A 27,191-nucleotide genomic window follows, 5' to 3' on the forward strand; every position below is an offset into this window, starting at 1 on the left:
TGCTTCTCCAGTTCAGGGACACCTCCCCCCCGCAACACACACACCCTCTTTGTTAAAATAATAAGCAATCTACCAACTTCCCTTGCAAAAGTTACATTCTCTCTTACACACACACACTTGTTCCCAGTAGGGTTTATTTAATGTATCTTTAATAGCTTCCTTGTTCTTCTCTTTTCCTTTCCGCTTTTAAATTCTGGAAAATCTCAAGCTGACAAAAGAAGACATTTTAAAAATGCGAGGATTAGGCCCGGCCGGCCTCCAGACCAATGAGAAGGAAGCAGAGCAAGGAGGCGGGGGAGGCGGGCGGGCTGTCGGGAACTGCCTGCACTCCTTAAAGGGCAGGCACTTCCTGCTAGAGGAGTCCAGCTCTGCACAAACAAATCGAGTAGAATGCGAGCAGGAGGCGTTGCTCAAGTTCAAAACAGTCTGCGCGTGTCCAGGCGCGCGCACAGCCTGACCCCAGCTGCGCGGCTCAGACCTGGCTAGAGCCCTCACCTGAAGAATCCACAGCCTTTCCTCAGCAGCCTTAGACTGTTTACCCCACGCCTCCAAGGAGGACCCACATGTTAAAACTATGAGAAACCTGAAAGTGTCTTCCGGGCAGTCACCCTTCATTAAGCAGAAAAAAGTACTCAGCTCCGCTGGCCTTCCTCTGCGCGGATGGACTTTTCTTTGTGAAACTGATTCAGAGGCGGACCTCAAGTGGCTTATTCCTTCGCCTAAAAATCGTGTTGCTTTTTCCTCTAGTGAAATCTGGAGTAAAAATTAATAAAAACTTGGGGCTGTATGCCTAATGGTCTCAAACCGTGTTCCAGATGTTTTCAAATATTATTACCCCTTTTGAGAGCCTCAGTGTCTCCCTGAAGGGAAAGACATCTGCCTGAAGGGCACTTACCTAGAAATTACAAACATTGTAACTGCACAAAGCAATTGTACCTTAAGAAGACAAGCTGCATGACACACTGGCTGTCCTATTATGAAGTGTAAGAATGTTTTCATATCTAAGCTACACTTGTAGTTCTATAAGTAGATAAGGAAGCCTGTAGTTGTTACACTTTGCATATTCATATGTATACGCCGTTACGATTACAAAATTACTGGTATTCCGAAGTGTATTACCATCAATGCATTCCTGATATTTACAGGTTGAAATAATTCATCCTTAAATTAAAAACGGTTTATATGGTTATAGCCATATATCTATTGATTAGTGTTTTATTGTTATGTTAATAATAGCTAACATTTCTGAGCACTGTGTGCCAATGATAAAACTAAGTTATTTATATGCACTATTTCATTTCACCCTTACAACTCTGTATAGAACTATGATTACATTGAAGAGACAGAGGCTTGTATCATTAATTAGCTATAGGCCAGGGAGTTAATTAGCAAAGCTGTGACTTGAACCCAACACCTGGACTCTCAGAGCAATCACACACTGTTCGACTATCCACCCATTCATCCATCTATCTGTCTTGTCTGTCCATCCATCCATCTAATCACCCACACACCCATCCATCCATCCAACATGAAATGTGTATTGTTTGGAAAGACAGTCATAAGATGTGCACAAAACACACACACACACACACACACACACACACACACACACACGGAGGATTTTATCCCCCTGAACGAAAGAAACATTCTATATCTTAAAATGTCAGACGTCAGATGTGAGATTACACATCCGTACAGAACTGGAGAAACAATGAATAATAAAAGCAAAACCAAAAAAGCCCTGCAACATGTATCAACAAGAAATTCAATACTCCTTTGACATACAAATATAACATTCAAGGTGACTCTCAAAAGACAATTTTTCCTTGAATTTTCCAAATCATTTGCAAAAATTAATTCAGGGAGCATTCAGGAATAGTAAGTTTCCAAAACAAAACATGCACAGCACACACAGCTTTACCATTTTCTTTGAGTGGAACGTTTATTGGCAATATTAAATTTCACCATAGATAGGATATAAGAATGTTTTGATAAATCACACTATATATCACAATTTATAGTATATTAATGCCATGTGTGAATTTTGTTTCCCAAGTAAGAGCTCACATGAAACTTGGTCATTAAACCTTAAAGAAACCTTTCTTACATGTCTATAGGCCTCAACTTGAAATTATCTATAAATGAATTTGTAGATTTCTTTTTAGTTTAATTCCTGAGTAAATAGGACAAAAGCTTACATCCTTTATATAAACTTCTGCTTTGAGCTAAAAATGATATATCTTCACGTAGAGGTTTTATCTGAAATGCAGCAAGTTGGCTGACTTACTTCAATAAGAATTTTATGGCTATAAAAATATGACCTAACTCAAGTTATTCCTATGTTCACCTGAATCACACCCATGCTTAATTCTTTATATTTCACATTCAACAAAACAGTGGAGGATTATCACACGCCTGGTACTGTGGTAGGCACTAGGGACACACACGAAGCATAGAAGGAGTTACAGACTTGTGAAAGAGACCAACAGGTAAATACATCTTAAGAACTGGATTAAGTGGTGAAAATGAAGCATAAGTCAAGTGTGTAGGGACTCATAAGAAAGAGTGATCAACTCAGGGAAGGTCATTTCCTCTATAAAGCATCCCATTCATCCCTTCAACAGGCATTTTTGGATTTTGAAGTATAACAGGGTATTGACAAGTAAGTAGAGAAGGCAAAATAACATCATATGCAAATGCATGAAGTTCTGAAACGGATTTCACGTTCGGGGACATGGTTAAACTATGTACAAAATGCTATGGAAGCACAAGGCATTAGTCAAGCACAGTGATTGCTTCTGCCTGCGGTGTCGAAAAGCATCAGAGAAGAGAAGGCAAGTGATTTACCTCCTGAACATATCCATAAACTCTCTTTGTAAACTGATAATTTTGAAAGCCATTTTAGGTACAGTACAGATTAAGTCCTCAATCTCTTTAGTATAAAACCAGTGGGAAAATTGCTGCATTGTTTCAGTCGAAGTTTCAATGGAGTCAACTGTGTCTGAATTACTTGGTGAGAAGCAATGAACTGTTCCCAAATGCACAGTAGAGAAAGTTCAGGCTGCACTTACTGCTGTATCATACCCAGGACTGGTCAATTATGTGTGTTGTGGACACACATAGCATTGGTCAATTACAAATGGAGAACCACCTCCCTCAGACAAGCAGTTCTCACAGTCTCCTCACCCTGTCTCAATTGTTAATGCCAAGTGAAACAAGGACATAATTCATACCCCCGTTGCCTTTCTTTTCATGTGTAGCATGATCAAAAGAATAATTATACAGAGAGGAATTCTGCAAAGACAAAAATTGCATGTGATTCTCCTTACATAAGGACCTTAGTGTGTTGCTGGAAATTCTCTGATTCATTCTGTTGACTGGAAGCTTCAGGTTACAAGTAGGGAACAGAGAGCCTTCATTAACATCTTTCTAGCCTCAAACATGGAGTCAGCTCAACACACATTTAGTCTTGACAATTATGTATCAGATTAAAACCATGTTAAAAAAAATAAACCTTCAGAAATAGTTTGATTACCTCTAAGGAAAGAGAAGGATGGCAAAGACAGCTCAATTAAGTGACCCTAGAGAAAGATTTTGGAGAATTTGCTAAGAATTCTGAGACAAGAGTTCAGTGGCCGAAAAAAGTGTCACTATGCTTTTAAGTTCCCACACATTCTTGCTTAACATCTCATGTTCCACCCCAACCCACAAGCACAAAGCCTACATCAGAAAAAAATGGTCAAGCTTCCCATGGGAAAATTTTAATATCTTTTACCAGAGTGATAGATTGGCATCTGCTTTCTAATCGATTTTACCCTGTTTAAAAACAACTTGGTCCACTTTGCAGATGCCCACTGCCCCTGCCTCTGCTAGGCAGAAGGTGGTGAAGAAAAACACACTCAGCACGGTGAGTCTCGCTGGAAATTCTGGAACACTAACCTCAAATAGGCCATTGGTGCTACACCCATTCTAGCACACTTTTCTGGTTCTATTAACTCTTTCATCCCCCTGCATGACTATTTCAAATATTTTCCTTTCTCCTTTAGCATCTTCTTCCCAATTCTTACTTCCAGTTGCTGGATGAACTTGATTCCTATTTCACGGAGAAAACAGAGGCAATCAGCCCACCAACAATCTTCCACCAACACATCTGACCACTGAGCTGATTATTTATACTCACGTTCACCAATATGGTAGTCGCTACTATTGATTACTTGAAAACTGGCTACTTCAAATTGAAATTTACTGTTAGTATAAAACACACTGAATTTTGAAAATTAAATTTTCCCATTAATGGTTTTATATTCACTATATATTTTAATACTTAGTACATACTGGGTTAAATAAAATCATTAAAATTAATTTCACCTGTTTCTTTAACTTTTTTTTTTTAGAGGAAGTCTTGCTCTGTTGCCCAGGCAACAGAGTGCAGTGGTGTGATCTTGGCTCACTGCAATCACCTCCTGAGTTCAAGGGATACTCCTATCCAAGTCTCTCAAGTAGCTGGGACTACAGGTGCCCACCACCACACGTGGCTAATTTTGTATTTTTAGTAGAGGTGGGGTTTCATCATGTTGGCTGGACTGGTCTTGAACTCCTGACCTCAAGTAATCCATCCACCTTGGCCTCCCAAAGCGCTGAGATTACAGGTGTGAGCCACCTGCACCTGGCCTCTTTTACTTTATAATGCGGCTACTAGAAAATTTAAATTGTCTATGTGGCTCACATTACATTTAATTGGACAGGGCTACTTTAGTCTCTGCTGTCACTGTGAAGGAACTACCCATGCTCTTATTGGAAACCAAACCACCTTCTCTCTCCCTGCGCATTAGAACTGTCTCCTCTTTCCTACCCAAGGACTTCACCCCAGCAATTCTCCCTGCTTTCTCCTTTTTCATTGATTTCCCCCTTTAATTGGATCATTCTCATCTACATACAAACATGCCACTGTATTTTCTATTTTAAAAATACAAAAAAAAAAAAAAATCTTGACTTCATGTCATGGTTCAGTTACCATCTCATTTCTTTATACTAGAACTCATTAAAAATGTCTGTACTCGCTGTCTCCAATTCCTCTCATTCCATTTGTTAGGAATCTACTCCAATCCCCACCACTCCTACAAAATGGCTCCTGTCAAGGTGGTGTGTGCTGCAAGTAGCAGAAACTAATTGTTAAATATTCAAGAACTTTGCAAGCTGATTGTTAAACTGCTGGTAGCTTGAAACTGACTATAATGGGAATATTTACACCAGGGAAATTTGGTGAACACTACAAATCAAGATTTTGTTGTTGTCACTGCTTTTCAGAGAGCCAGTTTACCAGCACACCACTAACTGAAAGTCATCAATGACTCTCACCTGACTGAATAATCAATTCTCAGTCTTCAGCTTAACTAATTTATTTTCAGTATTTGACAATAAACTCTTCCTCCTTAAGCTGTTTCTTCACTAGCCTTTTGGGGCGCCATTTTCTCTTATGTTCTCTCTCTCACTTCTCTGCCTCCTTTCTGCTTCCACTGCATCTTTCTGCCCTCTAAATATTGGAGAGTGTTGCACTCTGTCCAAACACCTCTTCATTAGCTATACTTCTGCTCCAGGTGTTTTCATTCAGCCTTCTAGCCTTAAATACACAAATGTATACTTTTAAGCCAGCCCTTGCCCATGAACTCCAGCTTACTTATTCCCCTGACTGCTTGGCATCTCTGCTTGGATGTCTAATAGGCATGTCGAACTTAACATGTCCAAAATGAAACATCTAATTCTCTCTCCTCTTCTTTCCCCAGTCACCAAACATGACACTCCAATAATATCCCTTCAGCCAATAAATGACAGTTCTAGCTGCACAAGTCACACATTTTGAGCGATCTTTGGTTCTGTTCTTTCTTTGACACCCTACATCCAACACATTGGCACTACTATTGGCTCTGTCTTTAAAATATATCTAAAATCCACACTTTCCCCCACTTTTACTGCTACTAGCTTGCTAGTAGCTAGCAACTAGCTCCAAGCAACCATCACTTCCAACTCCTGCAACTATACAATAAACTTGCAACTTATCTCCATACAAGACCCAGAGTAAGCCTATAAAAGTAAGTCAGATCTTCTTATACTTCTGCTTAAAACACTTTGCTGCCTGGCTTACTTAGAATAAGAGCAAATCTTCTTATTAGTCTGCAGAGTCCCACAAGGTGTTCCTGTTACCTCTCAGAACTCATCTCCCACCACTCTCACCTAGTTTACTGTGATCCTGCTAGAGCCTCCTTGCATTCTGACAAAGACGCTTTTGCTCAGACGCTGTTCACTTGCTGTTCCCCCTACCTGAGAACGCGTCATCCGGATGGTTGCATGGCTCTCGCCCTTACTTCCTGCAGACCCACTCTGCGTGAAATTAATCCCCTCCATGGCACTTATCACCCTATGACACATTATAGTGTTACCTATTTATGTGTTTACATCCATCTAGGCTTGACAGAAAACTATCTGCTTTTCTTTTTTTTCTTTTAATTTAAAAAAATGTTTAAAATTTAAATTTTTTTATTCTTAAAATTCTATTTTTTAATTGACAAAAATTGTACATATTCATGAGGTACATAGTGATGTTTCTTTTATATATATATATATATATATACATATAATTGCATTTTAGGTTTGGGGGTACATGTGAAGAACATGCAAGATTGTTGCATAGGTACATACATGGCAATGTGGTTTGCTGCCTTCCTCCCCATCACCTATATCTGGCACTTCGTAGTGATGGTTCAGTACATATAATGATAGTGCTTTGAACAAGGTAATTAGCACATCCATCATTTCAAACATTTATCATTTATTTGTATTGGGAACATACAATATCCACCTTCTAGCTAGTTGAAACAACATATTATTGTTAGCTATAGTATCCTACACTGCTGAACACTAGAATTTATTCCTCCTATCTAGCTGTAACTTTGTATCCTTTAAAAAATATCTCCCTATCCCTTTCTACCTAGCAGTTAGAAGAGTAGTACTTGGCCCACAGTGGAAGCTCAGTAAATGTTTGTTGAATGAATAAACATATTGATGTCACACTACCAGCTTTGGAGCACGAAAAAAGCTACATCACCTTCTCTTCCCTGTAAAGGATTAAGCGATAGACACATTTTAAAATGACAAGGTGTTAAATTTCTCTGCCAGGCTGTCCTTTGCATACAGACTAAATAGGGAGGCTTTTTGGACTGGCAAAACAAACATGACTTGATTCAGAATTAATAGTAACTTATTTGGTGATAACGGCATTACAGACTCTTTTAATACTGCAAAGAGCGGATTTCTCCATCTTGAAAGCCCTCTTAATTTCATACTTGGAGGACCTGCAGGAGAACTATAATTGAAAGAACTAAAAGTCTCCCCTAGGACATTGGCCTTGGTTGATTTGCAGAGTGATAGGGGTAAGGGAGAAGAGGAGGCAATAAAACACATGCCAAAGTTTTTAGTAATTTTCTATCACTAGCAATAAGGTAGTCTTCACAATTACATACACATAACAATGACTGTTTCCACCCCACCGTCCCCTCATTCTGTTCTGCCATTGATGCTGGCCCAAAAACTGAGGCTGAAGTTACCCAGTGAAAATTATGTCCCCAAAAATGTTGTCTCTCTTTTACTAAAGATGGTAGAGTACAGGTGGGGGAGGCCTCTCATTCCCAGGATTCTCACAGAGGTAGATGTGTTTCAGATATCTCTGTAGCTAGAATTCAGGCACGTACTATGAATCACAAACGATGATTGGTAATCAACAGTACCATTTTTTCTCTAAGGTATTGGGATAATTACATAGGTAGGCCTCATTTTTAATTATCTCTTAGAACATTTTTTTTTTTTTTGAGACGGAGCCTCGCTCTGTCGCCCAGGCTAGAGTGCAGTGGTGCGATCTCGGCTCACTGCAACGTCTGCCTCCCGGGTTCAAGTGATTCTCCTGCCTCAGCCCCCCAAGTAGCTGGGATTACAGGCACGCACCACCACACCCAGCTAATTTTTTTTGTAGTTTTAGTATAGATGGGATTTCACTGTGTTAGCCAGGGTGGTCTCGATTTCCTGACCTCATGATCCACCCACCTCGGCCTCCAAAGAGCTGGGATTACAGGCATAAGCCACCGTGCTCAGCCCTCTTATAACATTTTTTATGGGAAAGTGTATGATGAGATTCAAATTCTTGCTTTAGAACTGAATTTTGGACGACATACATTATATATGTAAACTGGAAACTCTGGAAACTGCCTGTATTGTTATTGTATTAGTATTAAATTAGAGTTCTAGCTAAGCCCAAAAGGCAGGTATGTTTTAGCCTTCTATGGCAGTAGGAACAATAAGCAGTGATTATCCCTTTAAATTTTTCAAACATGTTATGAGGAATTCAAGGTTCCATCCACAGTGGAATGTTGGAGAAGCATCAATAGAAAAAACAGGCCCACAAATACAAACCCTTTAAACACCAGACAGAATAGCAAGGGTTGTATGGCCTGGCTAATTTCCATTTTGTTCTAAATACTTTTTCCCATAAAATTATATTCATTATGCTCTTGGGAAATATGTGCTTCTCTCTCTCTCTCTCTCCCTCTCTCTCTCCACACACACACACACACACACACACACACACACACACACACACAGACATATGCAATAGAAAATAAAGTCAATCAACATTACTGAGCTCTGAAAATGTACTACACATTGTGCTGAGTTCTCTATATAAATAATAGTTACCTTCTACATATGTGTCAAGTATTTCACATGAATTATATCTAATCCTCACAATAATGAAAGCAAATCCTTATGTGATGCTTTGTGTAAGGCACTGTTCTCAGCACTTTACCTTAACTCGTTTTGTGTTTTTTTTTGAAATGGAGTCTCACTCTGTCACTGGGCTGGAATGCAGTGGCATGATCTCAGTTCACTGCAACCTCTGACTCCTGAGTTCAAGCTATTCACCCGCCTCAGCCTCCCGAGTAGCTGGAACTATAGGCATGTGCCACCACACCCAGCTAATTTTTGTATTTTTAGTAGAGATGGGGTTTCACCATGTTAGGCAGGATGGTCTCAACACAACAGCCTTATGAGGCAGGAGGCAGATACTAACATCATTGCATCTTCAGATGAAGCAGCTGAAGCAAGAGAAGTTATATGAGACTTGTCCAAGGTCATATCAGGTGTAAACAGCTTACCTAGGTTTTAAGCAGAAGCAGTCTGGCTTCAGTCATGTTCTTACTCAGCCATATCTTGCTGCCTTTTACACAACAATCTATGAGGCAAGCATCTTCATTGTCTCCATTTTCCTGATGAAGAACTACATGAAGTCCCTTGCCGGGTTAAAGGGCGTAATAGGACCCATCTCAGGGTGCTGACCTGAACGTGTGGGTTCTCATAAAGCAGCCTCCCACTGTAATATCTTGTCTCTTTAAACAAATACTCACTTTCACAAAGTCAAGTGGCATGCCTTAAAATTCTTTTGCATAATCTCCCTTTCACAGAAATACCGAAGGCTCTGCATATAGTAAATACTCAACAGAGGAAACAGATTCACACAGATTGATTTTGCATCATATGTAAATAGAAGCCAAAAAAACCCTTCCACATCACAGCTTCCCTTTATTCTGAGAAAACTCCAAGGGAAAATTGACTTTGATTTTCTAAATCATCTTTGGATTTACCCTAGTAGAGGATAATCAATGCTAAAATACATATTGAAAGCCACCTGAGATGTGCTGATCTTTAGCATGACAATGCCAAAGAATTCAGATGCTAAATTGATCTTGGAATCCAAGCTCTCCTTCCTTAACTTCAACACAAGAGGAATCACAAAAACCACATGGAGGAGAAATCTTCATATCTACACTACGGGACTCCTCATATACTCAGAGTATCTCCAATGGCATCTTGTTTACGAAGCAGCTAAGGTTGTTACTTCTGCACTCAAGAGAGTGCTGCCTCTTGGTAACATTGATTGCTGGCCTTTTTGCTGGTAGTATACTGACAGAGATCGACCACTAAAATCTTGTGAGGCGCATTTATCTTTCTCTTTGTTAAGACAGAAACCCCATTCTCCTCAAGAAACGGCGAAGCTGTTCCAGCACGTGTTTTAAATGATTCATATTATCTGACAATGGAAAGGTAAGTTCTCTCCCAGGATGTAAAATATAATTCTCCGCCATCTGAGAATTCTGTTTATCCTACCTTGTATCCTTGCTGAGAGAATTACAATTAGATGGAAACATTTAAAGTCAAGAAATCGAATAGCTCCAGTATAGGACACTGTGACTGCTCCAGATAGATTTTCTCAGTGACAACCAAAGTTTATGGTTCATCACCATGTCCCCGTTTCGTTATGGCACTATTTAAGGAAGTGATGAGAAGTCTTTGAAAAGGTCTACACTGTAGGTATCACTTACACTTTTTTTGAAGATAAGAATTTGTGATATCTTGAAGGTATCACACTTTTTTTGAAGATAAGAATTTGTGAGACTTCTGGGGGATTTTTGACAGGTCTTATTAGGATTATTTTAAAACACACAGGGGAAAGTGATTTGACGTTAAGCAGTGGCAAATCTACACAAAACAAAAAGTCATCCGAGACTTTCACTCATTATAAAGTTCTACTAAACCTATGCAAATAATCATTCACATTTTCTAGAAAGAGTTCTAAAGTAAGTCACACACACAAAACCTCAGTAGCAGCACAAAACATCCTTTGTTGCCGGACGTGAGAAAAACACACTGCCTTCTAAAAAAAGCCATAGGAAGGAAGTGGAAGAACCTCAGGGGCGAGTGGGAGTGCGAAAGGAATGTTGCAGGTCTTTTTCAAAATTTTTTTAAACATGTAAGCTTGCTGTGGCTCTTAAGAGTAGGGCAGTAGTTCAAGTAAGTGAAGTAATATCTTTGGGATCTTTTTTACCTATTCTTGTAAGTGCACTATCAGCCAAATAGGCTTGAAAATCTTGACAGAAGTACATTGATATTCTGGCTTTACATTGCCCCAAGCTTAAAAAAAAAAAAAAAGTGTTTAAAAAGCAAAATCAAAAGAACTCAAACACCTGCATATGATTCTAATTTCACACATCTCAAAACAACCAAGATTGCCAAAATAAGAGTTAAAAGTCATTCCAGAGCAAAGACGGGTAAGCAAACCAATGTGCCGGAATTTTGCAATGCAACAAAATGGAATATATTCATCAGAGGCAGAGGATAAATTAGGGCTCCTTTTTTAAAAATTTTTTAAGACAGTGTCTTACTGTGTCACCCATGCTGGAGTGCATGGCACACTCACAGCTGACTACAGCCTCTCTCAGGTTCAGGCGATTCTCCCACCTCAGCCCCCTGAGTAGCCAGGACTACAGGTGAGTGCCACCACAGCCATCTCAAATATATATATATATATTTTTTTTGGGGGGGTATTATTTTTAGAGACGAGGTTTCCCCGAGTTGCCCATGATGCTGGTCCCAAACGCCTGGGCCCAAGCAATCAGCCTGCCGTGGCCTCCAAAAGCGCTGGGATTACAGGAGCAAGTTACCACACCCAGCCTGAGGGCTCTTTTGAAAACACAAATATGATCTTGTTACCTCCCTGCCTAAAATCCTTTAATACCTTCTCATTGTGCTAAGGATAAAGACAAAATTACCAATATGGCTGACAAAGCTCTTCACGAACTGTTTGTTGCATAACTGTCAAGCATCATGTTGGAGCTCATATTGATTGATGGCTGAGTGAGCGTAGAAACTATTTCAATGAATCTTGTAACAACCTTTTGGGATGTTATCGCCATTTTAAGGAAGAGGAACTGGGAAGTTGAGTTACTTGCCTAAGATCATAAAGCTAGAAAGTGGTTACGTCAAACACTGTTGAGGAAATCAACACACATTCCTAATCTCCTGTCACTTGCTGTCTCCATTGTTAGGGATGGAAGATCTATGTTCTCATTTTCACATTGTTCCTGCTTATTTGGGTTGTGTTCTGGCCTAGGACACACAGGTAGAATTCCAACAGAATATTTCTGAGAAGCTCTGAACTTTTCTGAGAAAATAACCTGACATCGCCCATCTTCCCCCTTCTCCTCCCCCAGTGGGTCACTGTGCCTGGGGCTGCAGCCACCATTTCCAGATGAGGTAATGACAAAGCCACAGGCTACAAATGCAGAGCAGAAGACAGACAGAACCTGAACCTGCAATGACCTCATCAAGGCCTACACCAACCCTGGACTGATTATTGTCAGACTTTTTGTTTTGTGGAGATAACTTCCCCTTTTTGTATGAACCTCAGTAACATAGGCTTTCTGTTCTTTGGATGCCACACAGAAAAATTCTTAATTGATACAGCTATGAAGTCAGGATTCCAACTTGGAAATCTGATTCCAGAGTCCGTGAGCTGAATTCCATTCCTCCCTGTTTCACTTTTTTGCCCTCTTTGCTATGGCCACAATGATGGCAAAGTTCCTCAAAATGACCACATTTCTTCCTGCCTCACAATGCTCTTCCTTCTGCCTGAGGAATCTTCTACCTGTCCTTCAGATCTCAGCTTAAATATTGAGATACCTAGCTATCTCAGTATTAAATGGAACTTAAATATTTCTCTCTATGCATGAGTTCAAAGAAACCTGTATTTGTTCTGAGTCTTATCAAATTACAAACAAGTAAGAACTTAGTGCTTGTCTTCCCATGTTACATGGTAAGTTCATGAGGTTAGAAACTGTGTGTCTGGTTGTACCTAGTAGGTAGCCAATAAATAGTTATTATATGAATGAATCAATACAGGCATTCCTCATCTGCGGTTAATTCTTAAACTAGACAGACAAAGATAGGAAGTTACTTCATTTTTACACGTCTGAAGGCACATAAGCATGTCAGGCTGCAATACATCTTGTTTGACTCTATTAAATGCCATAAATATCTCAACAGAAAGAAAGGAAAAAACGACAATCCAGAAGCAGGCTGTGAAGACAGAGGACATCCCAGTAAGAAAGAAAGGAATACTCTGGGTCGTAACAATCTCAGTACTAGAAAAGTGCTTCAAGAATAAAACCGCTGGAGGCAAGACAGGAAGTACATTGAAAACAGGGATTACCTTGGAAAAATACAGTTTCCAGCAGACAAAATATAGAAACAATACTTCTGTGATCCCAACTTTTGCATTCAGCATTCTGAGAGGTTTTTTTTTTCTGTGGGAAAGCATTTCCAATTTTACAGTAGAGTTGTAGAAAAATGTTGCAATTCATATAAACTTTGTTTTATTGCCAAATTTCCTGTAGCCCATCCACTTCATGAAGCAAGAGATAACTGGTTTGCATCATCTTTTTAAAATCACAGCTCTGGAGCTGCACTATGGGAACACTCTCTTGCCACCCTGCAATCGATCCTTTCATGCTTCTTCCTCCTCCATTAGACTGTAAGTTCTTGAAAGTGGGAATCTTGTAACTCTAATATTTCAACACTGAGCATAGTGCTGGCACAGAATATGAACTCACTGTACCTTGTTACTATAAATGAATAAACAAAATGCATAGGCATGTTAGGCATTTAGTAAATACAGATCAAACTGAATCAAACTGAATACATGACTTGGAATTACTTCCCTTTCAAGGTATTTGTTCAGTGAACATAATTACAGAGTCCACAGTCTAAGAAGGTCTTTGTTATGGAGAAAAACTAAAAAGGAGCCATTGGCTTTTTAAGACAATATGCACTGATGGCAACCCCCTTTTTATCATGTGCATATTTCAAGAAGAAGGACAACTTCACACTTGAAATGAAAAAAACCATCTATAATATCTCTCTGTTCACTAGTGCTGCCCGTTTCTGGTATTCTCTCTTTACTGTGTATCCTGGGGGTGATGGGAAGAAGAGTAGGAGAGACAGGAAGGACAACTAGTAACAGCAAGGAAAAGAATGGATAGGGAAGAGGAGCAAAGAGGACGGTGAGGACTGGAATAACAACTCAAACATAAATAATAAAAGTCTGATTCCTTTCCATTTCCTGCAGTCTGTCATTGCTACTGTCTCTGATGAAAATCTGATCTGCCTACTTGATACTAATTTTATGGCCTGTTCAAATGTACAACTTCTTTTTAAATACATTTGAAACTAAATGCCTTTAATTTTTACCATGATAGGTTTGTGCTCTCCACATCTTTTGGTCCCGTTCATCAAAATATGATGTGCTAAGTCCAAAGTATAGCAGTGGCTTTAACACACCCATGGATGATGAATACAATCCATTTTTTGTATTTTCCAAAAGTACAACTTAGAAGCATATATGGTCTCCTGCCTACCTGGTAAATATCCCATGTTTTCATTTACATATTGTACTAATTAATCTATCTTGGTACTAATCAGTGGAATCCAGTCCTGACATGGAGAAAACTACGACAAAAACCATTAACAGCATGAAAAAAATGTTTGTTTCAAATATGTGGATTATATTTTCTAGTGCCTTAAAAAAGAAAGAAACTGAAAGAGGCAGCTTGAAGAAGCTCACACGTGTTTAAAACCCACATCCTGTTGTTATCCACTGCCCCGGCACAGAGGAGCTGGGAGGTGAATGTCCTCATTAGGATCCCTATTAACTGTGATTTGCAATAGGTTTCTCCGAAGAGGAAGATCACATTCACCCACTGGACAATAGCCCAGGTATCACCACTGATGGGAATCATATAGGGAGTTAACACCTAAGCCCAAGAATACGGTGGTCTAAGCCAGTGAGCTTAGAAGTTGTAAGATCCTCCCTGCTTCATTCCAGCCACTATCAGCAGATTCTAAACCACCCATGAGCAGAGAGGCCCATCTGCCTAGGCCATAAACAAAATTATAACAACAGTGAGGGAGCCAGTGGGAGTAGCCAGTAAGACTCTGAGCAGCATGATGTACTTAGACTTTTGTTCCTTTTTATTTATTTGGTTAAAATACATGTGTTTTTGCTTCAGACAGATGTTGGTATCCCAGCCTTTTATACAGAAAGCTGTAGAAGGGAGAGGACTTGCTGGATACGAGCAACTTATTGTACAGGCCAAATGGCATTTTTTTGTAGGCCCCAAGTTTTTTGTTTTTTGTTTTTTTTTGAAGTGGAGTCTTGCTCTTGTCGCTTAGGCTGGAGTACAATGGCATGATCTCGGCTCACTGCAACCTCTGCCTCCTGGGTTCAAGCAATTCTCCTGCCTCAGCCTCCCAAGTAGCTGGGATTACAGACGTGTGCCACCATGCCGGGCTAATTTTTGTATTTTTAGTAGAGATGGGGTTTCACCATGTTGGCCAGGCTGGTCTCAAACTCCTGACCCCATGATCTGCCCGCCTCGGCTTCCCAAAGTGCTGGGATTACAGGCATGAGCCACTCCGCCCGGCCACCCCAAGATTTTTTAAGAAAACTCTAACTCTCCCGGGCCTGGTGGCTCATGCCTGTAATCCTAGCACTTTGGGAGGCCGAGGTGGGTGGATCACCTGAGGTCAGGAGTTCAAGACCAGCCTGGCCATCATGGTGAAACCCCATCTTTAAAAAAAAAAAAAAGAAAAGAAAACTCTAACTCTCTTCTGAACTCTTTCAAAGAGTGAAGACAAACTTAATAACCTGATGCTATAATACAAGTAATTGCAGAGTGTTGCTTAAATTTGTATCTTGAAGTTCCTCCTTTAGGTTACTCTGTTTAGCAACCACAGATTTTTCCTAATGGCTTATCTGGATGCCTTTTCAATTTTCTAAGCGAAGGCCAGCCCCCTTCAAGATGTTCACCAACTCAGTCCTATTCTCTCCAGATGTTTCTTCTTCTTCTGAAAAGCATGTGTCGATAGACTGCAGGGAACAGACCAAGATTTGCTTTTTAGCCAGTATTTTCCCCTTGCAACTGTAAGTCAGCCTTCCTCCGAAGGAAAGGTGGGGCAAGTGATTCTAATAGGCTTCGCTCCAATGCTTCCATCTCAATAACTCTTTAAAGTGAAAACTGTGGAGAGTGAAGTGAAAAACGTGTCTCCATCTGGAAGCATTTATACAGAGAGGTGTCTTTAGCTATTTGTCTAGAATTTCCATTTATGAACCAATTTGCCTTTCTTCTGTGAGTACGTTGAAGAAAGCTGCTTGGAAAATCCATTGTATGCAGTAATCCAGAGGCTCCTTCAAACTCAATCAGGCGGGAAAGGCTAAACATGACTCATAGGATTCCTCCAACAAACACAAAGTAAGTCAGCAGTCAAGGAGAGAGTCGTCTCTGATGTGGACCAGCTTACCTAACAAGTCAGGGAATTGTCATCAATCCAGTTTCCTGCTTGGAAGACCTTGACTCCTTTCAGTAAAGGTGTCAACACTTCTTTTTCTGAACAATCTCAATGTGAATGATGGGGCCAGACTCTAGCAGAAGGTGTCTTTAATCTTTTTATGGTTCAGTATAAAGGTTACCTTAAGAAAAGCCTTGGGATATACTTTCAAGGTACTGACTTGTGACTTTTTTTTTTTTTTTTTTTTTAACATCAATCTGTCCTGTTCTGATTCAATCATTATTCCTTCAAAGAGGCTGGAAGGAAAGGTTCCTGGACATCCACAGAGAAAACTTATTCAGTAAAACATTTTATAGTCCTAGGAACACCTGTACTGCCTTCCTAAAGGCCAGGCGGCTCAATGACTTCCTGAAAATGAAGGTTTGGCTGTGGGAAGGCCTGAGTGTGTGTGAGTGGAGTCATTCTGTGTGGTGTTGGGTGTGGGTGAGGGAAAGCAAAGTGGCAGAGTCCAGAAGGATGAGGGTAGAGGCGAAGAAAAAAGAAGAATGTCTAAACCTGGAGTGGCCCCATGAGACCCAGTCTGTATTCAGGTGACACTAGAATAACAGGAGTTCCTTCTAAAACTAAGAGAGCAGCAGACACTCTGCCATGTCACCCCATTCTTAACTGTCTTATCCCTTGGCCATGTCCATTTTAGAAGCTAAAGCAACACATTTCTTTCCTCAGTATCTCTTGTTCTTGGAATGGAGGTGCACATAGTTCTGGCCAGTAAGATGGACATTGGATAGGTGAGGGGTGTGCTTTTGGGACATTTTCAGCTTTTCTGATAAAAGGAACACCTGGACTGCCCTCACTCCTCCCTCCAGCCTGCCAGTGTGATACCTGGAGTTTGAGACTATGAGAGAAAGACCAAGAGAATCACAGACAAACTGACCCTGAGCCATGATATTATTGAGTCATTAAACTAATACCCATAATGACCTACATCAAGAAATACTGAAGGGTGTACGGGGGTAAAAAATTTCTGTTTGTAATCACCTTCTTTCTTATACTGTTAGTCAGTTTTCTGTTATTTGCAGCCAAAAAAAAAAAAAAATCCTAATTGATTCAGCAGGAGAGGCTGATCAAATGAGTAGCTATCTACTTTTAAAAAGGTTTTTCTTTTGAGGGGAGGGTAGCTTTGAAAAACCTGAGTGAAGCTAAATATTCTTCTGAAGGAAAAACTAATATAGCATATCATGGAGCATCATAATTTATTTCAAATTTTATGCCTGAAACAACGTACCATCATTACTCTATGCTATGGTTTGAATGACCACTCCAAAACTCATGTTGGAACGTAATCTCCAATCTGGCAATATTGACAGGTGGTGACTTCAAGAGGTGATTGGATCATGAAGTCTCTGTCCTCATAAATGGATTAATCCATCCATGGATTAATGGGTTATCATGGGAGGGGAACTGGTGGCTTTCTAAAAGGAAGGAAAAGAAAAAGCTGGGCTAGCATGTGAGCATGCTCAGCCCCCTCCGCCACTTAATACCGTGTGCCTCAGAGTCCCCACCACCAAGAAGGCTATCAACAGATGCAGTCCCTCAACTTTGGACCTCTCAGCCTCCATTACTGTAAGAAATAAATTCCTTGTCTTTATAAATTACCCAGTTTTGGGTGTTTTGGTATAAGCAAAAGAAAATGAACTAAGACACACCATCCAATGGTTCATGGGATTTACTGAGATGAAAGACAAGACGTATTCTATCGCTATAACCATAGAATTGCTTTTGTTAAGTAAATTTATGTTTATACAAGCCTATAGCCTTGTTTTCCTATATGAGCCGACAGTATCAGCTAATGGGGTTTTTGGCTTACCCACGTCCTTCTGATAATATTGGAGACTTACAGAGACTTTTGAAAGAAACACAATAAATGGAAAGAACAGAGTATCTTGCCTGGTCCCTCGCTAGCGACACGATATTGTACAAATTACTTCAACTACTTGAGCTCCATATTATGCCTCTAAAATAATGAAGTGTTCAGTTGAGTAACTATTTCAATTTTATTGTCTAAACAGTTTGATTATAAACAACCAGGTTACCTAACCACAGACAATTTTATAATTATTTTTTTACCAATATGTATTATGCTAGATTTCTAATATGTCACCATGAACAAATATTTAAATTCTAAAATTTATATTTGGTAGGATCAGAATTCCTAAAATCAATGGCATTCTCTGACTCAAAGAGCTATTTCCCTCCTGGCTAATTATTCTCTATATTAATATTTTTAAAAGATGGCCTGAAGTCCCTGCATCATTCTGGGTCCCAACCAACATCTAATAAATTTGAGTATCTGAGGATGGAACCCAGATATCTGTATTTCTCACAAGCATTCTGGGACATTCTGACGTATACTAAAGTTTGAGGACCACTAATCTGGAAATAGGGGTCACTAAAAGCATGAAACTGAGACATTGGAAGATTAAAAATTATGTACAGTTATGAAAAATGAAGACAGAGTTCACAGATTCAGTATTTCACTTCTCCAAATGTGCTGATTTAACATCATTTATAATGTTCTTAGAGATTAATTTGACCCTCAATTAGCATTATTATTTATTGCATAAATAAAAATAGCAAAATCAAAGTGGAAACAATTCTCTCAGGATTTTGATTACTGCTCATTTTCTTTCCTCTTGTTTTTCCCTCTAGTCACCATTTGTTCTTATTTTTAAAATTTAATCTATTTTTTAAATCCTTGTTTTAATGTTCTGTTTATTTCCCAAGGAAAAGCAAGCTTTTAGGTAAACTAGCTGCAAGTGCCATATTTGCCTGGTTTACTGCAATCTCACCTTTATGTACCTTCTGGCTTAGTTTCAATCCTATTATCCATTAATAAAACCAAAGGAGTCATGTTTACTCTGTACCCATGCTTTTATCGATCTCTCTTTGGCTACATTTGATAGTAATCTAGTATTATAAACAGCTTCCCCAGGAGTTAAAAAAAAAAGTTCAGGGATTTCTATTCCAGTTCACATATTTGATTGGGTTGAGAACAGCATGGCATTGTAATATCTATATAAACAATGCATTTCTCAAGAGTAATTTATTCACTGTAGTATTTGGCATGCTATCACCTCTTTAATCAATTGTGATTTAGTCAACCTTTCTTTTATTACAAATTAGTCAAAATATTCTCTAAAATGTCATGTCCAATTCAGGTATGTTTTGAATACACTGCCTGTGGCTGTTAAAAGCAAGACTGAGGTCTGCAAGAGAGACCAACATTGTTTGCTAATGTTTCAAAGCCATTTAAAAGGCAAGGTAACTTGGAATAAACAGACTGAATCAAAAAACATGAAAGCTATTATAATTCCAACAATTCAACAACAATATTAGTCATTGTTATTTCATCACGATAATACGTTCCGCATTTCTAAAGTGTTTCTCAATTAGAAAATGTTCATGTATCTTACAAAATTTTAAACTACTGTTGAGTCATACACAGCACCTTAAAAGGAAGTCTGGTGTCCACCGTGAAAGATAAGGATTTAAGAGGCAGATGATCTCCCACTGATGACATACATTTATCTAAAGGGAAAGCTAAGACAGCTCTGAAAGAAAGGAAAGGTGAAATGGGATCCTGATCTTTTATATAATACATCCTCTAACCACAGGGGAAATTCCTTTTGAGTCTGTTCTTGGGCTCCGCAGGTATGGAGGGGGGCTGGTGGAACCACAACGACCCCTTTCATTAAAAGGGCACCCAATTTGGAGTCAACAGACCTGAATGTATGTTTCCCAATCCTTATTTATTACTTGTGTAGCCTTGTGCATGTCGCAACCTCCCTGGGCCTGTCTGTGCCCTCATAAAAGATCTATAACATTAATGTATTGACAGATCTCCTTTGGGGGATTTTTTGAGGGAAAATTAAGGAAATATACAGAAATCCCTCTGAAATAAATACTGGTTATAGTTATAGCTCAAATAAGAGCCAGATCACCTCTTTAGATCCTAAAAGCTGAGTGTGGCGTAGAGTGCTGGAGTGTCTCTTATTTGGGCTATTGTTCTGCATTTGCCCACAATTGCCTCAGCAACTATTCATCCCCAAGTAACCTAACTAGGGGAGCCTACCCCAATGCAGAGGTTACATGTCCATAACTTTTGTAAAGCCCCCTCACAAACTAAGATGTCAGCCACTGCCAAATTAGTTACAAAGTGTCGAACCCATCCATTGGGTCATTGGTACGTTTTTTATAAGGCTCAGGCCCCCCTTCAGTTTAGTATCTGGAAACTCTGACTTTTGCATGCTGCTGGAGAAAAAATGATCTTCAAACCAATACCTTCCTCTGTCAGGAATGTGCACTGGAACAGACTGAGGCAAAAATAACTCATTTGAACACAATACGCAATGGTGTATACACGTTTTATGGCTGGACTTGAGCTCTTTCTAGTTAACATGGCCTGTTTTGTGCCACCCACTCAAAAATGTGTTCTGTTAGGAGTCAGGTTTTATTCCTGACCCTCTTAGTCACACTGGGCAAGGCATTTCCATTTTCCTTAGCTTTATATTACCCATCTTGGAATCTCGCCTCATCAGCTCTAACATACTGGTTTCAAGTTATATCTTCTAATCTAATAAGGGAGGGTCCACAAATTAAGCATTACAAATTGTACTAATCATGTACTGAAGAGTCACGACTCCAAACCACTTAAGATGCTCCTGAAATGAAAACATTGAAAGTAGTACAAACCATTGCTTCAAATACTCTAAAAACTAGTTAGCACACAGCATACCTTATTTCTGCATAGCGTACTTATTTAGTTTTGCAAGGACACATTTAATACCCTAGATATGCCTTTCTTCTACTATAAGCCCACTGCATTCTGTGAGAAGAGTTTGAAGAGCAAGACCCTCTGGCTTTCAAAAGTTAGCAGGTAGTCAGGAATTACCAATACCGAGGCTGTAACATTAACCTAAAGAAATCAATGCATTTCTAATTGTTACATAACTGAACCATGTTATTTACTCTTTGTGCACAAATATACTGTGTCAGCTGACTTTTATTAGGAATGTGGGAGAGACAGCTACAGAGGACAAGCTACAGAAGAGGCCAGGCAATTGCCAGTACAAGCAGGCACGATGCAAAGCATTTCAGCCTGTGAAAATAGACAGAAAAGTAGCAGTCTTCTCTCTCCTGGCTTTAATGCTGGGAAGATGAGGGGAGAGTTGGTAGAGGCAGAAAATGTGATGGAAAAACACGAGTTATTTTCCCCATGAATTACTACTACAAGTTGTGTAACCTTTCAAGTGAATAACAAGAATATGGCTAATGAGGTAGCTGAACAGTACAGCAGTCTGCACAGAGAAAAGTCCTGTTTAAAAGAGAAGAAACATAACCACTGGTGAGAAACAGCTTAGCAGGTGAAGACTGTGTCCCTCTGATACAGAAGTGCTGGGAAGGGAAGAGTGTGATCCCTTTAAATGATATGGAAGTGGGGAAGAGAAGTGCTGGGTAGAGAAAGGCATTTGTCCCTGGCTAGGACTCCACCCTCACGGACCCAGCTGAGGACAGGCATTTTTGTTTTCCTGCCCAAATGTTGCATTTCCCAAGATCATCCTGGCCTGCCACGCCCCCATCCTATGACTATAAACACCCAAGACCCTAGCAAGCCATAGACAGAAGAGGCTGGACATGGAGAGGAGCACATTGGCAGAGGAACATACCAACAGGCACCAGCAGACCAAAGACCAGCAGAACAATGCAGAGTTTGGCTGGGGCAGTCGGAGGAGCGCTCAGGCCACCAAGCGAACGAACTCCCAGGAAAAACCATCTCCCTTCTGGTTCCCCCATCAGCTGAGCGCTACTTCCACTCAATAAAACCTTGCAATCATTCTCCAAGCCCACGTGTGATCCAAGTCTTCCACTACACCAAAGCAAGGACCCCAGGATACAGAAAGCCCTCTGTCCTTGCGACAAGGTAGAGGGTGTAAATGAGCTGGTTAACACAAGCTGCCTTCAGATGGCTAAACTAAAAGAGCACCCTGTAACTGGGGCTTCAGGAGCTGTAAACATTCACCCCAGACACTGCATGGGATGGGAGCCCCAAAACTTACCTGTCTGTATGCTCCCCTAGAGGTCTGAGTAGCAGGGCACTGAAGAGGCAAGTCAGTTCCCCATCACACACCCTCCGAGGAGGACAAGGGAACTTTTCCTGTTCCACCTCCTCTCTCAGTACTAAGCTGGTCTGCGTGAGAACCGCAGTCTTTGAAAAACAGCATAATGGTGCAATTCTGAGATTCGCTGATAAAGTGAAATTGACCACATCTCTTTCTAATTAACTATATCTCAATTTCAAATGCTGCCCTGATCACAAAGGTAGAATCTAAATACAAACCGACATATTAAGACCTAGGTGCTTAAAGGTAGAATGTACTTATTCTAGGCTTCATGTGCTATGAGGGGCTTTTACTCTTACGTGGTTAGGTATGTTTCCAGGGACATGCCTCAGTGAATATCACACACGGAAATGTGGATAATAATGAGCCCCTTCTGAGATGGAATTATTAAAGGTTTATAAATTTAGACGTTTGCGAGGCTTAATAAACTGTAACCTTACTGAAAAGTAAATCTCCCACTGAGTTAATCATACATTATTACTTCACATAATAGGTCCACAGATATTTTTAAGAGAGTGAATGAAAGCCCATGTAGCCTGCTGAGGAAGAGTATGTTCCTAACGCATAGTTTTATATATGTATAAAACCTCGGATAAAATAAAGCAGATTTCCTTGCAGAGGTAGCAAAATGGTCAGCTACTTGGACTTTCAGGGAAAATACACAGCATTTTAAGAAAACAATGGAAAATAATAGCAGAGTCAGTGCCAAGCTGATGACTAAAATACAGAAACACATTCGAATGGAGATGAACTGGTTTAAATAAACCCTAAGACAATCGAAAAGTCATGTCTCCACTAAACAAAATTTCTATCCCACATATTAAGACTGGGACACAAATAGACAAAAGAGAGGAAATATATGATTATAGGTGCTTAATTCAGCCAACACAAACACAGCATACCCATTTCAACACTGTGTGGAATTACTCAGCTTCTAACTAGGGGAAAAAAGAAAAAAAGCATCAGGAAAAACAAAAACAAAAACAAGAAAATTCTTTCCTGCAGTTCCCTCAAGGCAACCAGAAAGTGAAACTTAATTAAACAAGTGAAATGTAATTACCTAGTGCTTACCACACATGGTGCTGATTTTCACTTCACATTCTAGGTTCATTATTAACCTGCAGGTGCTGCCTAGAGGAAGGAATAAAAATTCTGTGTAGGGGTAACCACTGGCAGGGAGCAAAAGAGAAGGAAAATGATACCTGTTCTGGCCTCCCTGCAGGGGCTCAATTCCTCCAGTCACTAGTTTCACTAGTCACACTTCAGGCTGGGACTGTGAGTAGAGTCTAATTATGGAAGTGCTGTCCCTCAAGCATGGTGGGAGGTAACCCCACTCTCGGGGGAAGGCTGAATCTGAATCTGGGGGTTTTTACACCTCTCAGGACCTCACTGTGATTGCTCACTCAGCCCACTTGCTATTTTCATGCACTGTTTAGAACAACTCAGCAGTTTCTTTTATAAGAAGAGGCATTCGACATATGGCACCTGTTGAAACAATTTGAAATGTGATTTCATCACAACTCTGGAAACATGGAGGTGGCTTTCTTCTGTTGAAAGGTACATACATTCAGAACCAGTAGGATGCCATCTCTGCTTGCTATGATTTTATTTTATTATGAAGCTTAATGGTATAATGGTATTTGGATATCTTTATTTAACTCTGTATTTCCCTTTCTACCATAGCATCTTTAAGCATACATCTTAAAAAGTAGGCTGGGTGGGCCGGGTACAGGGGCTCACGCCTGTAATTCCAGCACTTTGGGAGGTCGAGGCAGGTGGATCACTTGAGGTCAGGAATTTCGGACCAGCCTGGCAAACTTGGTGAAACCCCATCTCTACTAAAAATACAAAAATTATCCGGGTGTGGTGGGGCACACCTGTAATCCCAGCTACTCAAGAGGCTGAGGCAGGAGCATTGCTTGAACCCGGGAGGTGGAAGTTGCAGTGAGCCAAGATTGTGCCATTGCATTCTAGCCTGGGCAACAAGAGCAAAACTGTCTCTGAAAAAAAAAAAAGTAGGTTAGGTGCAGTGACTCATACCTGTCATACCTGTAATCCCAGCACTGCGGAAGGTGGAGGAGGGAGAGTCACTTGAGTCCAGGAGTTCAAGAGCAGCCTAGGCAATATAGCAAGACCCTGGTCTTGACAAAAAGCAAAATAAAGATTTTAAAATTAGCCAGATGTAGTGCACTCCTGTAATCCTAGCTACTCAGGAGGCTGAGGTGAAAGGATGGTTTGAGCCCTGGAGTTTGAGGTTACAGTGAGTTATGATCATACCACTCCAGCCTGGTGAGAGAGGGAGACCCTGTCTCAAAACAAAAAAGTAAGTAAATATGTTTCCTACCTATGTGGCTTCCAAGAAACAAACATTTTAAAAATAAAAAACCCTATGTAAGAGGAAAATTGGTATATGATATGGTTTGGCTCTGTCCCCACTGAAATCACATCTTGAATTGCAGTTCCCCTAATTCCCAAGTGTCATGGGAGGGATCCAGTGAGAGGTAATTGAATCACAGGGGTGAGTCTTTCCCATGCGTTTCTCATGATAATGAATAAGTCTCACGAGATTTGATGGTTTTATAAAGGGGAGTTCCCCTTCACATGATCTCTTGCCTGCTGCCATGTAAGATGTGGCTTTGCTCCTCATTCGCCTTCTGCAATGATTGTGAGGCCTCCCTCACTATGTAGAGCTGTGAGTCAATTAAACCTCTTTCCTTTATGAATTACCCAGTCTTGAGTATGTCTTTACTAGCAGCATGAGAACAGGCTAATACAGTATATAAATCAAGCCTATATTAACTTGCTCGAATAAATGCATATTTTGATTAGAATAAATCTCTAAAACTGAGAAACATACTCAGAAAGTTATGAATCAATATAATGTTGGCATCATAATCCACTTCATATACTATGGTAATGACTTGGTTATTTTTTATAGGAACTGCTAGAGGGATTCAAATACGCACAAACTTTTGAGAAATTTCAAGTTGCCTATTACTGAAGATGATTAAGATGGATGACTTTATGGTGGGCATATTGTATCAGGTAAGGGACTGTACTAGGTTTCCTTTTAGCTCTTTGCCAAGGTGTCTATGGTTCTGTGAATCTGGTGAGATTTCCATGGTAGAAAGTCACAAGAATCATCATTGTAGGTATATGCTTCAGCTCTCTGTTCAGCCTAAATAGCTATTGTATGTTATGTTCCGGAGAAGGTATTAACATGGCTGTTACTGAAGGGACCAGAGCTAAATATTTCCTTCTGTTTCCTTCCATTCTCTTTGGCATGTCCTACTAAGTATATATAATCCATTTAAAACCTCGTTTTGCTTTTCTTTGCTTTTTGAGGTACATTCTTTTTATTTTGGGGGATGGAGTTTTGCTCTGTCACCCAGGCTGGAGGGCTGTGGCACAGTCTCAGCTAACTGCAACCTCTGCTTTCTGGGTTCAAGTGATTCTATGCCTCAGCATCCCAAGTAGCTGGCATTACAGGTGCATGCCACTACACTCAGCTAATTTTTGTATTTTTGTAGAGATGGGGTTTTACCATGTTGGCCAGGCTGGCTCAAACTTCTAACCTCAAGTGATCTGCACCCCTTGGCCTCCCAAAGTGCTGGTATTACAGATATGAGCCACCGTGACCGGCCTTGAGGTGCATGCTTCATTTGGCTTCCAGGTTGTCCTGCTTCCTCACTTGCCACTCCTTCCAGTACCCTCTGGAAGTCTGTCCCTATCTCCTTGACCTCTAAATGTTGGGAGCCTGAGAGTTCAGCTCATTAAGCCTCATGCCTTTAAATATTTGAATTATTACAGCATTGATGACTGACAAATTCATGTCTTTATACCAGACATCTCCCTGAACTCCAGTCATTTACAAAAATGATATCTCCTTAGATGTCTAAGATTTGACATCCAAAATTGAGCTCTTAATCTTTTCCTCAAAACTCAATCCTCCCCAGTTTTCTTGACCAACCCCATCCTTGTAGTTGCTCCAGTTAAAAGACTTGGCATCTAGGTTTATTACTCTTTTTTCTAACCTTACATCCTATCCACTAAAATTGCTGTTGTCGCTACCAGATATCCAGTATCCACCAAATGCCACCACTTCTAATACTAGCAGTCGGTTCTAAGACACCACCATTTCTTATTCATACGATAGGTTCCTATGTAATCTTCTTAAAATTTCCACCCTTTCTACTCCTTTCAGTCTTTTTTAAAACACAACATCCAGAATGAGCCACTGAATACCTAAGTCAGATTATGCCACTTCTCTGCTTAAAACCCTCCAGTAACTTCCTGTGATGCTTAGTATTAAGTATCAATTTGATTGGATTGAAAGATGCAAAAGTCTTGTTGCTGGGTGTGTCTATGAGGGTGTTGCCAAAGGAGATTAATATTTCAGCCAGTGGATTGGGAGAGGCAGACCCACCCTTAATATGGGTGGGTATCATCTAATCAGCTGCCAGTGTGGCTAGAATAAAGCAGGCAGAAGAAGTTGGAAAAAGCAGACTTGCTGAGTCTTGTGGTCTCCATCTTTCTCCCGTGCTGGATGCTTCCTGCCATCGAACATCAGACTCCAAACTCTTCAGCTTCTTGACTCTTGGACTTACACCAGTGGTATGCTAGGGGCTCTCAGGCCTTTGGCCACAGACTGGAGGCTGCTGTTGGCTTCCTTACCTTTGAGATTCAGAACTCAGACTGGCCTCCTTGCTCCTCAGCTTGTAGGCAACCTATTTGTGGGACTTCATCTTGTGATCTTGTGAGTCAATTCTCCTAATAAACTCCCGTTCA

General features: G+C 40.2%; 1 protein-coding gene across 1 annotated transcript in view; it reads right to left on the reverse strand.

The window, feature by feature from the left end:
* MAML2 (mastermind like transcriptional coactivator 2) overlaps positions 1-27,191 on the reverse strand; it is a 371,737-nt gene that overhangs the window by 268,711 nt on the left and 75,835 nt on the right. The gene's annotated exons all lie outside the window — the stretch shown is intronic.

The sequence above is a fragment of the Cebus imitator genome, unplaced genomic scaffold (genome assembly GCF_001604975.1).
Source record: "Cebus imitator isolate Cc_AM_T3 unplaced genomic scaffold, Cebus_imitator-1.0 Scaffold336, whole genome shotgun sequence".
Taxonomy (NCBI): domain Eukaryota; kingdom Metazoa; phylum Chordata; class Mammalia; order Primates; family Cebidae; genus Cebus; species Cebus imitator.